This window comes from Tursiops truncatus, chromosome 2 (genome assembly GCF_011762595.2).
Source record: "Tursiops truncatus isolate mTurTru1 chromosome 2, mTurTru1.mat.Y, whole genome shotgun sequence".
NCBI classification, from domain to species: domain Eukaryota; kingdom Metazoa; phylum Chordata; class Mammalia; order Artiodactyla; family Delphinidae; genus Tursiops; species Tursiops truncatus.
In genome coordinates, this window is record NC_047035.1 from 12,289,746 (window position 1) to 12,303,860 (window position 14,115).

At 47.7% G+C, this 14,115-nt stretch overlaps 1 long non-coding RNA gene across 1 annotated transcript; it reads right to left on the bottom strand.

Annotated features, from left to right (window-relative positions):
* Positions 1 to 220: 220 nt before the first annotated feature.
* LOC141277933 (uncharacterized) lies at positions 221 to 7,113 on the bottom strand. The gene is made up of 2 exons (XR_012329867.1): positions 5,728 to 7,113; positions 221 to 704 (listed from the first exon to the last, which is right to left on the bottom strand). It is a non-coding gene; the product is annotated as an uncharacterized lncRNA (long non-coding RNA).
* Between the last annotated feature and the right edge of the window lie 7,002 nt (positions 7,114 to 14,115).

Genomic DNA, 14,115 nt, shown 5'->3' on the forward strand with positions numbered 1-14,115 from the left:
TGGGAGAATGAACTATTTAAAACTTTATTTTGATTCCGTGAATTGGTTGAAAAACATCAAATCCGCATTGGAGTTAACGGATATACTTAAAACATTGGATGACATTGATATCAAACTGGCATCGTTTAACTGTTTGCAAGGTTGTTCTTTTGCCAGTGGAGCCCACACGATAACAGTTATCACTTCTCTTTGTATATGGACAAGGAAACTTGAGAAAAAATGAACAAGATTCATTTTTATTGTGGTAAAATATACATAACATAAAATTTACCATTTTAACCATTTTTAAGGGTATAATTCAATGGCATTAAATACATTCACATTGCTGTGCAACCATCCCCAGAACTTTTTTTATCATCCCAAACTGAAACTCTGTCCCTGTTCAACAAAGTCATGGTCCACAGAGGGATGTGTAAATGGACTTCTCTGGAGCTGCACATGTTAAGTCACCCACTTAGGGCATCACTTCCTAAAAATTATCACTACTTTTGCAGTGGATGTTGATGCTTCTTCAGCAGATTCCCGTCTTCAGGTTTCCATGTGGTCGGTGACCATGGTCCCCGTGGTGTCTGGATAAACGTCAACATTTTGTGCTAGGTACATGCTCATCATCAATTTTCTTGGGAAACAGAATAATTGTGCTTAAGTTTTCATTAAATATGCACACAAATGTTCTTGAGCTCCATTACGACTGGAAGGGTTTCCTGAAAATGTAAAAAGCATTACCAAGCAATGCAGTGCATAAGCAGAGTTACACCATGTGATAAGTGACAACACCACTGTACCAAGGGTGCTCGGACTTCTCTCGGTGCTGCAGGAGAGGACTGCTCAGCTTGCATCCCACATACTTGCCATACACCTAATCTGCAGTTTCCTATATTTCCCACTGACACCATCAACTGGCAGCCTGGTGGCTTTGAGCATTTTGCAGCCCCCAGCACAGGCTCTTGGTACAGGCCATTGGCACAGCTGGTTGGCACGCCAAATGGCCACCAGATCCGCAGCATCAAATACTTTCTCCTACCATCAGACGAGGCTGGCAGCAGCTGGCTTTCCCTAATCCCCCATGTCACGGTACTCTTTGTGAGCGCCCTGCATGCTGTCCTTGAAAGAAAGGTGTTGGTTAAGTTGTGCAACTGGAAAAGACAGATGTTGCTAGGAAACTTCTGGATTGAACCACAGGTGAACCACAGGTGAACTACTAGATGAGGCCATGGTGGCAGCTGCGAGTGCCAAGTGGAGGCCCGCCAAACCCACGCAGGCTGTCTGAATGGAACTTAATACAATATACTTTGTTTACAAATGACATGCTCAACAGGATGAGACCCCAAGACAGCAGATCTAAACTGGAACTGTCCCTGGCAAACCAGGGCAGGTGGGGGTTTATCGATGGCCCCCAACAGGTCCATGGCAAACCCGCATGTCCTTGCCCAGACAAGATCTGGTCCCCACACAGCAGCAAACCCCTCCTTTGCTCCTCCACCAAGGCAGCTCACAAGCTCATCCTTCCTGCCTTAAATATTTCCCAGGCAGGGACTTCCCGGTGATGCAGTGGTTAAGAATCCACCTGCCAATGCAGGCAACACGGGTTCGGTCCCCAGTCCAGGAAGATCCCACATGCCACGGAGCAACTAAGCCCGTGCGCCACAACTACTGAGCCTGTGCTCTAGAGCCCACGAGCCACAACTACTGAGCCCATGTGCCACAACTACTGAGCCCACATGCCACAACTACTGAAGCCCACTCACCTAGAGCCTGTGCTCCACAACAAGAGAAGCCACCGCAATGAGAAGCCCGTGCACTGCAACCAACAATAGCCCCTGCTCACCGCAACTAGAGAAAGCCCACTCACAGCAACAAAGACCCAACGCAGCCAAAAATAAATAAATTTATAAAAAATTTAAAGAAAAAGATTTCCCAGGCAGGACTCAAACACCAATCCATTATGGCCCCAACTGCTTGACCACAAAGAATAAGCAACAGGGAATGCACTGCTTTGAGATACAGCACAACTTACTGTTGAGTGCCTTCCCCAAGACAGCTGAGAAGACAGTTCTGGAGTTAGACCACCTGGGTGCACAGCCCGGCCCTACGACGTGGCAGCTCTGTGAACCTGGATTAATTGCTTAATTGCTCTGGGTCCTCATCTGTAAAATGATCATGAGTGCTTGCCTTATGGTATATCAGGTTGCCAGATTCTTGGCAACACCCAACTAAATCTGAATTTCAGGTAACAAATAAATGTTTAAGAAAAGTATGTCCCAAATGGAATAGGGCAGCCTGGATTTTTTCATTGCTGAAATCTGACAACCTTATGGGTGTAGCCATTGGGAAAGTGCCTGGCCTATAGTAAGTTACATAGGTTGACTGTTGTTTTTGCTGTTGTTAAAGTTTCGGGGCCAAAGGGAACAGAAGAGCTTACAGCATAGGGAAAGCGACCGCGGGTGTGTGGGGACACAGCTGTTCCGTCTGTTTCTCAGGTGTTGGTGACTTCTATCTTCTTGTCTCTCAGAGGCCTCGTGGACCCGCCCAGTCTGCTTCTCTCGGACTCATCTTTCTGTTGCCTTCATGATAACGTCCGTCCTCACACGGCCTTCCGATTCGAGTCTACTAGACAGGTAGACCCAGCCCTGTCTTAGTTTGGGTTGTTCCAGGAGCAGACCCTGACAAAAGGAATCTAGGGAAGTAGTTTATTTTGGGGGGTACCCCACAAACACTGGGAGGCTGAGGAGTGAGACAAAGAAGGAAATCAATAAAAAGGTTTCACCAAGCAAATTACCACCACGTGCAACTCAACCTCAATCCTGCTGCAAAACTCTGGAAAAACAAGAGTTATGCCGACTGAGGGCTGAGGAAGCTGGGTATGTATCCGCTGGCTCTGCTCATCAGGCCGAGGGCTGCTTCTCGGAGCATTAACTCTCCGGCACTTCTGGCTCACCTGGTGCTACACATGCTCCCACTGCCAGACAGGGTCCTCAGGTAGAGAGCACAGGCGTGCCCCGCAGCTGCCTTCGGTGTGTAGAGATGAGGGTGGAGGGGATGTGTGTAGGGCCCTGGCAGCATCTCCTGCAAGCACCCAGCTCAGCAGAGGAATCTATGTCTCAGTGCAAATTCTCGAGGGAGAGCACTGATTGGTCACTGTCCGGCCAATAGGCTGGCTGGCATTGGGTCATGTAGGTCTTCCTGCCTCTTCCTAGTTTCTGGTGGTGACTGCTGATCCTTGGTGTTCCTTGGGGTCCCAGCAGCATCACTCCAGTCTCTGCCTCTGTGGTCACATGGCCTTCTCCCTGTGTGTCTGTCTTCACGTCATCTCTCTCTTCTTATAAGGACACAAGTCATACTGGACAAAGGATCCACCCTACTCCACCTCAACTTAATTACACCTGCAACGACCGTATTTCCAAATAAGGTCACATTCTGAGGTCCTAGGGGTGAGGACTTTGACATATATTTTGAGGGGACACAATTCAGCCCATTAACAGCAAGCAAAGGGCAACGCGCACTCAAATGTGGGCTCACTTGATAAGTCCCCCCACCCTGGGATGACTCAGGACCACACCCACAAGCCTGGTGTCTCCGTGGCAGTCCTACAGGGTTCCAGGCCCACCTCACCAGGCTGAGAGTAGAATCTCAGAGGGAACCACTGATCTGGAGCACTTCTCTCAGAGGCCAGGAGGATAAAGCAGCCCGGCAGACCCCAGCTGCCTGAGTCTGGAGGTGCTGGGTGCTTGCGCCCTCCCCTCCTCTCCTATCCTGCTTCCCTCTGATGTACAAACCATCACTACCGATTTCCTGCATCTCCCTCTCCACTGACCCTTAGGGCTCATGCTCTTCCTTCAGCTCCTGGTCACTAATGTCAGCACTAAGGATCCTACTGATGTTTATTTACGACATTCATCCATTCATTCGTGACTGAAGTCAGATCACATCACTCCTCTGTCCAACAGCCCCAAGGGCTCCTGTATTACTCAGAGGAAAAGCCGAAGTCCTTAGGTGGCCCCAGGGCCCTGCACAATCTGCTCTGTGCTGGGCATCATTGGTTGGTCCCTGTATTTCCACTCTCCACCCTTTACCCTGCTCCCAGCCCCCAGAGGCTGACCTGCAGAGGGTTCTCTGGCTTCCGGTTGGGTTCAGACAATACGGGACCCTGGGCAGGTGACCGAGGGAGAGAGGAAAGGAGACCTGGGGTGCTTATTCCCTCAGCTTCCCCCCTGCAGGGCTCTGCATGGCTGCTAGTGTCACTCAGCCAGCAAGCAGCCACCTCCTCTCTCCCTGGGTTCTAGTAACTTCTCTTTTCCTGCCCTTTCAGTTTCAGGGTGGGTAATGGCACCCGGGGATACTGAATCCTGGTGCCCCGGAATCTTGTCTACTCTGCAAGTTGTCCTTTAATTAAACTCTCTTCCAATCATCCAGTGTGAGCAGACCAACTGTTTCCTGCCGCGACCTTGACCGGCACTCCCCTTTTTATCTCTCTGTCCTTCTCCCCTCACTCTGTCCACATAGCCACACTGCCTACTTCACTGTGCCTCTCCAGGTTCACTCTCACTTTTGCACAGGCTTTTTTATTTTTATTTTGCTTTTTTAAAAATTAATACTTTATTTTTTTAGAGCAGTTTTAGGTTCACAGCAATATTGAGAGGAAGGTACAGACATTTCCCATGTATCTCCTCCCCCCAACAGGAATAACCTTCCCACTATCAACACTCTCCCCAGAGCGGCATGTGTTACAGCTGATGAACCTACACAGATGCTTCCTCATCACCCAAAGTCCACAGTTCACATTGGGGTTCACTCTTGGTATTGCACATTCTGTGGGTTTGGACAAATGTATAAGGACATCTGTCCTTCATTATCGTATCATACAGAGTAGTTTCACTGCCCTAAAAACTCTCTGCGCTCCGCCTAGTCACCCTTCCCTCCCCCATCTCTGGCAACCATTGATCTTTTTACTATCTCCGTAGTTTTGTCTTTTCCAGACTGTCATACAGCAGGAATCATACAGTATATATAGCCTTTGCAGATCGGCTTCTTTCACTTGGTAATATGCATGTAAGGATACTCCAGGTTTTTTCATAGCTTGATAGCTCATTTCCTTTTAGCACTAAATAATATTCCATTGTCTGGATGTACCCCAATTTATTTACCCATCGCCTACTGAAGGACATACTGGTTGCTTCTAAGTTTCGGCAGTCATATATAAAGCTGCATAAACCTCCCTGTGCACGTTTTTGTGTGGACATAAATTTTCAGTGCATGGGCTTTTTTCTCTTCGACCTGGAGCTCTCTTTCCCAGATACCTACTTGACCAGTTCTCTTGTCTTTTTTCAAGTCTTTGCTCAGTGATGACATGGTAAGGAAGGCCCGCCCTGACCATCCTACTTACAATTCCAACACCCACCCACCCCCAGCACTCTCAAGCCCCTTAGCCTTCTCTATTTTTTTCAGGCACATAACTCCTTCTAGGATGCTCTATGATGTCTGTATTTTGTATGTTTATTGTCTGTTTCCCCTGCCTCTAAAATGAAAGTTCCACAAGGAATGTCTGGCTGTTTCTTTTTGTTCATGGATATATCCCAGTACCTAGAACAGCTCCTGGCCTGTGTTAGTCATTCATTCATTCATTCATTCACAAATACTTACTGCGTGTCTACAATGTCATCAGGCACTGTCTAGGCACACAAACACACTCTTCATCCACATTCTTTGCCTTTATTTTCTCTCCCTTACCTGGCCTCTGGCTCACGGCTGCCCAAACCCTCTGGCCTCTGTACATCCTGCATGGCCATCCCAGAGCACCAGGCTTCCAGCCCCGGCAGGAGCTCTTCTCTTTGCCGTGGCTGGAATGACAGTGGGGGCAGGAGAACCCCTTCTGTGGCATGATCACAGGGGAGCCTCTCCTGACTGCTTCCCACTGCTGTTTGAGGCTGAGCTCTTTGAAGCCAGAGTTTCTGGGTTGGCTCATTTTTAAACAGTGATACAGTTTACACATTCAGCACTTCTGCATGGGGCCCTTGGCAACCGCTCGGGCCGGCTTCTTTCCAGCTCTCTGATAAATCAACTTCTGAGTCAACCTCTTTCGGTTCAGCACGAACTTAACCGAATCTCACCTTGGAAACGCGCTTCACCAGAACATGTCTGTAGAGGTGTGAGAGAGTCTCTGCATTATCTCTCAGGCATAATGATTATGGAGTTGACCAGAGATTCCCTTGCAACTTTCCCTCAGGTCTCTGGAAATGTAGCTAGACATAAGCCAAAAAGAAAAAAGAAAATCTCTGCACGCAAAACAACCTGATTTTAGCAGGTGTGTATCATCTATCATTTTGTAAAAGCAGAGGGGCTGCTGATGGAAGTGGGGGGTTGTGTTCGTTAAAGCCCTGAAGGCAGCAAATGCTCCCAAAGGGGACTGAGATAATGGAGTTTGGGACTTGTCTCATCTCAAGCTTTATTGAAGTGAGCTGGAAACTCAGTGGGTCAGTACAGCACAGGTATTAAAAATATGGTGGGTGGTGGGCGTTTCTGGTGCCTTCCACGGTGGGACAAGACACCCAAGATATGGTATCCTCACTCTTCTCTGGCTGCAAGACACAGAGGGAAGAAGAATGGCACAGAGTATTCTGGGAGGCTCCACTGGGTCTACTGATGAAAGATATTGCTTCAATTAGCACATGGAGTTTTTGTGTTCTCCTTGGTCCAGGTACGAAGACAAAAGGAAAGGAAAGATGTGGCTGGAGAGAACTGAGGGAACATCTTCACGCACCCCTCCTCTAAAGCCAGAGTGGTGTGGTGTGCTGCCTACTGCCCTGAGTACAGACAGCCTGAGGCACCCCCTACGTTGATGATATAGCCCCCCCGTAGGACCTCAGAGAGCACGAGACAGAGCCCAGGAAAATTGCTAGCATGCCTGGGAGCTGGGAGTGCAGCCCCCAATGTTGGGTGCAATGCAACTGTTCTGATCGCTTGTGACAGAAATCTCTCCAACAGCCCCCTGCACCCCTCAACCCCAAAGACCCCAAAAATGCTGCAGAAGGACCCTTGAGAAGCTACGGTCAGCTGCTGACTTCAGGTTTAGACCAATGGTAGCTGAGATTTCCTCAGCCAATCAGAACACAGCCCATGAGAGGGACCGCTCCCTACCCCACCCTATCCCTCCCACCCCCGCCTTACACCATCCCGCCAAGCAGTGGCTTCTGCACTCTCGTGCGCGGTCTTCTTGCGTTCTTCCACGCCCGGGTCCCCCTGGGGCCTGCTGGGGGAGGGTGCGGATGGGTGTGCCCGGGGTGCGGCCCCACGGTGCTCCCTGACTGCCAGTGGCGGGGAGTGCGGAGCGTTCTCGCGGAGCAAAGCCCCGCCGGGATCCACCAGCAGGGGGCAGGGGGCTGCCCCACACCTAAGCACACGGCAGGCCTCAGAGTAGCACCGCTGATGCCCTTCCGCTGTGCCTGTCCCTCCGGTTCTCAGCCACGCCGGGCCAGGCCAAGGAGTACCTGAGAGACTCCAGCCCTGTGTCCTTTTCCTCTCGGCAGCCCGTGCAGAACTCCTGCAGCCCCAGAGCTTCGTATTAGTCACTCCTGGTTCTGCCCGCTGGTTCACTGCACTAGCTGAGAGGTAGCTGAATCACAGCCACAGACGCGCGGATTTGTCAGCTTCCGTCTGTCTCTTGGTCTCTTAAGCCAGTGTTTCTGACGCTGGGTTCGAAGTGCTTGCAAGGTGTGGGGAACAGAGAGGCAAGGCCGGTGGCCCAGAGCCCTCGGGCCGTTTATGGCCTTGGGCTGTGTCCTGCCCACCCGGCACCCCCGCTGTGTCCTACTCATGATCCTCCTGGCTAAGGCCCTGTGATACGCGTCCCGCGTTCCCATCCTTTCTGCCTCTTGTACTTGGCACTCCCTTTCCGGCTTCGACCTTGGCTTCCCCTTGACGGTTCTCTGGCTTACACCCAACATACAGATACTCCTCCCAGCTCAACCTGGTCCTGACACCCTCTTATTCCAGAAGTGTCTTCCACCTCCACCCTTCACCTGCCGTGGGTGGCGCTCTGGCTGGGCACCAAGAGTAGGAACACAAAATGTTCTGGGCTTGAGCAGAAGGGGAAGACTGGGGCAGGTGTTACATAAATCTTAGCTCCACCTCCTGGGATTGAAGGGCATGAGGGGAAAAAAAAAAGGTGGATGCTTGGTTTATCTGGACGCAAATCTAGAATGCAAACGTCTCAGGAGAGCTGTTCATGGTCCAGTTCAATTAGATGAATGGACTGGGAGGGGATGGGGCTGATTCTAGACGGGCCCATGGTGGCTGGGCTGGTGCGGCACAGAGGCCGGGGCTAGGCCAGGGGAACGAATCAGTAGTGGGTGCCAGAGAAAAAACTCTCCTGTACTCAGCAAAGACGATGGTACTTGCTGGGAACGGTGATTAGCAATAATAGAACTCCAGGTGGAGAGAGGGCATAGGGATCGATGTGGTGTTAATGGGGAATCCAGGTGCAGGGAATAGCTAACAACCCAACAGGCGGGCAGGCGGTGTAGTGGGCAAGTTACAAGGAACAAAAGTCCGGTGATCATACCTAAGGGTTGAGATTGAGTTATCATATGGTGAGTTTCATTGAGTCAGGCACGGAATGCTTCAAGTTCTCCTGCTCAAAGTTCAGCAAACTTAAATGCCTTTCTTTTTTTTAACATCTTTATTGGAGTATAATTGCTTTACAGTGGTGTGTTAGTTTCTGCTGTATAACAAAGTGAATCAGCTATACGTATACATATATCCCCATATCCCCTCCCTCTTGTGTTAAATGCCTTTTGAAACAGGCTACTAACATAAATGTAAGAGGACACGGAGAGATAGGATCACGCCAACAGCAGAGGGCACATCTGTGGTTATCATTAATGCTGTTCCCCGTTAGTGCTGACTCTGCTTTCCACGCACTTGGTAGGATTTCACGTCCCCATCTGCTCGGAAGTCAGCAGAGTGTTGAGTTGCTCAGGCCAATGAAACTCACAGGGCATGTGTCCTTCTAGGAGGAAGCTTTAAGAACCGGTGAGCTGTTCACTCCACTCCCCTCCCTTCACTGCTGCAGTGGTCCCACCAGCACATGTCCAGATGGAGTCTCCAGCAGCCTGAGTCCCTGAGTGGACACATGAGCAGAACCCACTGGGGACACACCCTTGGACACGTAGCATGGCCCAGAAATAAACTCTAGCTGTGTTAAACCGCTCAGATTTGGGGGTTGTTACTGCAGCATAACCTAACCTAGCCTACCCATTGGACCCTCTTATTCTGTGCATGAGTCACTGTGACAATGATCAAAGAGTTCTCCCTCATCAGCAACTTATAAGAGCTTCTGAGTCCTTTGCCAGCCTTATGTGGTTAAAAGAAGAATCACCAAAAGGCAACTCCCCGTGCCTGAGTTTTCCCATTTCACTGAGGAATCATACAGTCATCACCAGTCTCATCAAGACAGTACTCAGTGGTGGCCACCTAGTTACCTGTGGTCCTAGGAATAGAAGCAGCCTGGTCCAGGCAGAAGCATGGATGGGAAAGAACTTGGGCTGCATGACTGATGCCTAGGGATAGACACAGCCCAATACACAGCTCTTGAAGGGGGAAATGATGCTCTGCTTGATTCTGACTGATGTCGCTCTATCAGGAGAGAGGTCATACTGAATGGATCTGTCAGGCCAGGAGGCAGCACTGAGGTTTAGAGGGTTGAAGCAGCAGAACCCTGCAGGTGTTCCCTGCACCTTCCTTCTCTTTCCTCTCTGCTCTGCAGGTGTTTCCTTTTCCCAAGATGCCCTCCCAGCCTTGGTCGATTTTGAATCCGGGAGTCCATACCTTTCTCTCAGCTGTGTTATTCCCTGCAGGTAGTGTTTTTAGGTGCATGAGTGTTTCAAGGCTGAGATTCAGGAAGTGCTGTGCATTAGTAAGAAGTGGGTAGAAAGATCCAGAGATCGGTGGAAGGGGGAAGAAGACGGTGCTGAGCAGCCTGGGAGGGTCAACAGAGGAGGAGAGCAGAGGTAAGTGAGAGCCTGGGTTGCCTGGAGCCAGACTTTCTCAGAGAACAGGGCAAGTAGACAGAGGGGAGGAAAGGGCTTTTATCTCAGAACCTCAACTTGACCTCTCCTCTTCTTCCTTAACCCACCCCGACCTTCCACTCCTCCCTCCTGTTCTATCAGGACACGGAGGCTGCTCCAAGCTCCAGCTTCCCCGTCTTGTGCGCCCATGAAGGGGGTGTCCCTCCTGCCTCTGTTCTCTGAGGACCTGGCCGCTTCTAAGCCAAAAAAGACATTCCCGGCTGAAGCCACACATGGTGCCGAAGGGCCCAGGTGGGATCTCAGTGTGGGCAGGGCTGAGAGAAGCAGCTGAAGCCAAGGGGAAGCCCCGAGCTCACCACTCTCACGGTGGAGAGAGCATGGTAGTGGGGCCACAGTTATTAACCCATTCCAGACTGACTGGATCCTGGGAGCAGCATTCAGGCACCACCTCAAGACCTGCCATGTCATGATGAGGACCTTGGTCCTGGTTGATAAGGGCTCGAAACCCAACTTTCATATTTACTAGCTAGAGTGGACATTTGTCATTCCTTTTGGCCTCTAGCATCTGGACTCCCTTATTTTATGGTGAATCCTCCACCTGAAAAGTTGAAAATGCCAGATATTCCCAATCCTCACCTCCCTTGCTGCTAAGGTACAGGCACGTGACCTGGGCCCCGTGTATTCCATCAGTTCAGCCTATGGAGTAAGTCTTGTTCTGCTTGAAAACCTGTTTCTGTTTTCCTGACTGGACACTCACTGAGGCTAAGTCCAGAGTCCAGTATGACTCTGAGCCTTTTTCACGGCATATACTCTCAAAACCAGCTTCTCTGGCCCTCTCAGTGGCCCCCGTTTTTTGCAGATTTATTGGGGTATTTTTTCACAGCTTTATTGAGATATAATTGACGTCTATCATTGTGTAAGTTTCAAGTGTACAATGTGATGATTTGATACATGTATATATTACAAAATGTTCACCACAATAAAGTTAGTTAATCCTTCACCTCATATAATGACCATTTTGTTGTTGCTGTTATTATGGTGAGAACATTAAAGTTTCACTCTCAGCAGCTTTGAAGTACACAGTACAGTATTGTTAACATAATCATCACGCTGTACTTTAGATCCCCAGAACTAATTCATCTTATGAATAAGGGAAGGGAAGTTTGTACCCTTTGATCAACATCTTCTTGTTTTCTCCACCCCTCGGCCCCTGGTAACCACCATTCTACTGTCTGTTTGTATGGGGTGATGTTTTCAAATTCCACATATAAATGAGGTCATACAGTATTTGTCTTTCTCTGACTTGTTTCAGTTAACAGAATGCTGTCAGGTTCCATCCATGTTGTCGCAAATGGCAGAATGATTCCCATTCTTTCAGGTCAATTCTCAGAATTGTGCCAGCTGATGTCATGGCTACAGTCTGGTCATCGTGCAGTTAACTTCTCCACCTGGTGGGGGCTTCAGTATCTACACGACAGCTCATGGGATACGGCTCAGGATATTATCTATAGTCCTTGAGGAGGAGCCAAAGGTTCTTGACTATGCTTAATGACTAAGCAATTATCATTTGCTCTTGTTTGGCTGTTTTCCTTTGCTTCTGCATTTTCTCATCTCTCTGATTAAACTTACTGTTTGGCTAAAGTTTTTCCACAGACAAAAGGCAGGCAGAGGACATGGGGGGCGAGGACCATAGGGTCCTCCTCCGTTTCAGTACCAGGTGGCATTTCCACCAGTTTCCACCAGCAATGTGTAAGAGTTCCAGTTGTTCCACATCCTCGCCAGCATCGTGAAATTGTCAGGTTTTTAAAATTCGAGCCATTTCAATAGGTGTATAGTGGTATCTGGTTATGGTTTGAATTTCTATTGGCCTAATTATAAGTACTGTTGAGCATCTTTTCATGTGATTATTTGTCATTCACATATATTCTTTGGTGAAGTGTTCTGTTCAAATATTTTGCTAATTTTTTAATTGGGTTATTTTCTTATTATCGTGTTTTGAGAGTTTTAAAAATATAGTCTGGTTACTAGTCTTTTATCAGATTTGTGTTCTGCGAGTATTTTCTCCCAGTCTGTGGCTTGTCTTTTTATTTTCATAAGTGTCTATCAAAGAGCAGAAGTTTTGAACTTGGATGAAGTTCATTTTATTACTTTTTTCTTTTATGATTCGCACTTTTGTGTCCTACGAAATATTTCCCTAACCCAAAGTATCAAAGACTTTCTTCTGTTTTCTTCTAGAAGTTTTATATTAGCTTTTACATTTAGCTCTATAACCCATTTCAAATTGCTATTTGTGTATGGTATGGATTGAGGGTTTGGGGGGGGGTTGTTTTGGTTTTGTATATAGATGTCCAATAGCCCCATTTGTTGAAAAGACTATCCTTTCTCCAATGAACTGCTATGGTACCTATATCAAAAATCAATTGACATATGTATGGGCCTATATCCAGGTTCTCTTTTCTGTTCTCTTGATCAATCTATCATCCTTTCACCAATAGCACACTGTATCGATTACTATAGTAAGTCTTGAAATCAGGTACTACGATTTCAAGAACAATATTGTTCTTTATCAAAATTGTTTTGGCCAATTTAAGTCCTTTGCTTTTCCATATAAATATTAGAATCAGGTTGTCAGTTTCTCAAAGAAGCCTGCTGGGACTTTGATTGGGATTGCACTGAATCTGGAGATCTATTTAGGGAGAACTGGCGTCTTGACAGTATTGAGTCTTTCAATCCAGGAACACAGTATATCTCATTTATCTAAGTTTTCTTTGATTTCTCTCTTCAATATATTTTATAGTTTTCAGCTTAGAAGTCTTACACATTACTTATCCCTAAGTATTTCATAGTTTTTGTGCTACTGTAAATGGTACCTTTTTAAAAAATTAATTTTCTCTTCCATCTGTGCATTGCTAGCCCACAAAGATTCAATTAAATAAATAACTTGTTGTACAATATATTGACCCTGTAGCCTTCTTTCTTGCTAAACTCACTTGCTAGATCTAATAGTGTCTTTGAAAATTCTTTGGTCTTTTCTATGTGGACCATACTGCCTACAGTTTTAGTTCTTCCTTATCCTTATGTCTTTTATTTCTTTTCTTGGCCTTGTGCTGACTAGGATGTTGACTAGGAGTGATGAAAGCAGACATCCTTGACTTTTCCCCAGACTTCGGGGGAAAGTGTCCAGTCACTCACCATTAAATATAATGTTAGCTGCAGGGTTTTTTTGATGCCCTTTGTTAAGGTGCTAAAGGTCCAATTTATTCCTAATTCACTGAGAGTTTTTATCATGAATAGGTGCCCAATGATCTTTTCTTTTTTTTTTTTTTTTTTGCGGTACGCGGGCCTCTCACTGTTGTGGCCTCTCCCGTTGCGGAGCACAGGCTCCGGACGCGCAGACTCAGCGGCCATGGCTCACGGGCGCAGCCGCTCCGTGGCATGTGGGATCTTCCCGGACCAGGGCACAAACCCATGTACCCTGCATCGGCAGGCGGACTCTCAACCACTGCGCCACCAGGGAAGCCCCCACAATGATCTTTTAAGAACTTTCTTATCTACTTAAATCAGCTATTGTTGGTTTCTGTGGCAAAGAAGAGCCCTGACTGATATACCAGCCTTGCAACATTGGGCAAGTTCCTTAAACTCACCTGACCCAGGATCTGGATAAAATCCTGATGATGAAAACTTAAATCCTTTTAATTTTACCACCTAAAGAAAATAGCCATGATAATCTTCAAGGCTGTGTTGCAGAAAAACCTTGAGGTTAATTTATTATCTTTCTCCCACTCCACCCTCAGTAGCCTTGCTTATTATATGTAATGATATAACATATACTCATTGTAAAGCACCTGAACAACTCATTAAAATATAGAGTCAAGGTCACGTGGATGTCTCCGTTCTGAGCTAACCACCATTAACAATCTGGTAATTACCTTTCAAGCCCCTCTTTAGGCTTCTAGATACATATGTGATGTTACGTAAATGAGACCAGAACATACATGCTGTTTTATCGTGGGCATGGGAGTGTTGCCACTTCCCCTCTCATCCCACATCAGAACCACACCCCTCTCCCCGTCTCTCAGCGTTCTTGGATTGA